Source organism: Octopus sinensis, linkage group LG15 (genome assembly GCF_006345805.1).
Source record: "Octopus sinensis linkage group LG15, ASM634580v1, whole genome shotgun sequence".
NCBI lineage: Eukaryota > Metazoa > Mollusca > Cephalopoda > Octopoda > Octopodidae > Octopus > Octopus sinensis.
The window spans coordinates 41,095,683-41,097,130 of NC_043011.1; the positions used below are offsets into that span (position 1 = coordinate 41,095,683).

At 34.9% G+C, this 1,448-nt stretch overlaps 1 long non-coding RNA gene across 1 annotated transcript in view; it reads left to right on the forward strand.

The window, feature by feature from the left end:
- Positions 1–225: 225 nt before the first annotated feature.
- Positions 226–1,448, forward strand: part of LOC118766306 — a 14,379-nt gene continuing 13,156 nt past the window's right edge. Inside the window, exon 1 of the long non-coding RNA XR_005002225.1 lies at positions 226–244. This is a non-coding gene — a long non-coding RNA (uncharacterized LOC118766306). The remainder of the gene's footprint in view (positions 245–1,448) is intronic.

Sequence of the window (1,448 nt, forward strand, 5' to 3'; positions counted from 1 at the left end):
CAAAGTCAGTGATCAGCTTCTGACGATACCGGTATGACTTTGAATCTCTATAATGATTCATAATAATGACTTTTGTACCTCATAAGTCCACTTCAAATCACCTACTTGTATGTATATATCTTTACTTTTCTTTAAAAAAGCCTTTATTTTTTATATCTAATGTGAATTTTCTTAGTTTTATTTTTACTTTTCCCCAATATATATATATGTGTGTGTGTGTGTGTGTGTGTGTGTGTGTGTGTATGTATGTATGTATACTCTTTTACTCTTTTACTTGTTTCAGTCATTTGACTGCGGCCATGCTGGAGCACCGCCTTTAGTCGAGCAAATCGACCCCAAGACTTATTCTTTGTAAGTCCAGTACTTATTCTATCGGTCTCTTTTGCCGAACCGCTAAGTGACAGGGACGTAAACACACCAGCATCGGTTGTCAAGCAATGCTTGGGGGACAAACACAGACACACAAACACACATACATATATATATATACACATATATACGACAGGCTTCTTTCAGTTTCCGTCTACCAAATCCGCTCACAAGGCATTGGTCGGCCCGGGGCTATAGCAGAAGACACTTGCCCAAGATGCCACGCAGTGGGACTGAACCCGGAACCATGTGGTTGGTTAGCAAGCTACTTACCACACAGCCACTCCTCTCTTTACTTTTCTTTAAAAAGCCTTTATTTTTTATATCTAATGTGAATTTTCTTAGTTTTCTTTTTACTTTTCCCCAATATATATATATATATATATGTGTGTGTGTGTGTGTGTGTGTGTGTGTGTGTGTGTGTGCGTGTGTGTGTGTATGTATGTATGTATGTATGTATGTATGTATGTATGTGTATATGTATATAAAGGAAGATAAAGTAAATGGAGATTGGAAAGTTAATAATTATTTATTATTAACACCAAATTAATCATCATCACTGCTATAATGAATCCATAAACACATATACAACATCCAAGGGTACATCGTTTTCCTCAGCAGATATTACGCTCAGGTCATATAAATATAAATTTAATATTTACTGAGTATTAATTGAAACAGCTGTAAAGTGAAGACGATCAATTTGTTGTTAATAATAAACAATTATTAACTTCCCAATCTCCATTTTCTCTTTGCTCTTTTAAATGAATATAGACTATATGTGTTTTTATATATACACCTATTACTTTAAGGAAATTAATCCCCCCCCAAAAAAAAAAATACTAGGTATTGAACCAGTATTTCCTTGGATGCAACCATCTCTTCATAAGGTCACCACAACCTCTAAGTTTATATAGATAGATAGATAGATAGATAGATAGATAGATAGATAGATAGATAGATAGATAAGTTTCTTTATTGGTCACACAGGGCTGCACACTGATGGGACAAGTTACAAGGTAGAGCTTTTCTTTTGGGGGAGAAAAAAAAAAGGTGGCGTAGGTTTTTGATCAAAAGGG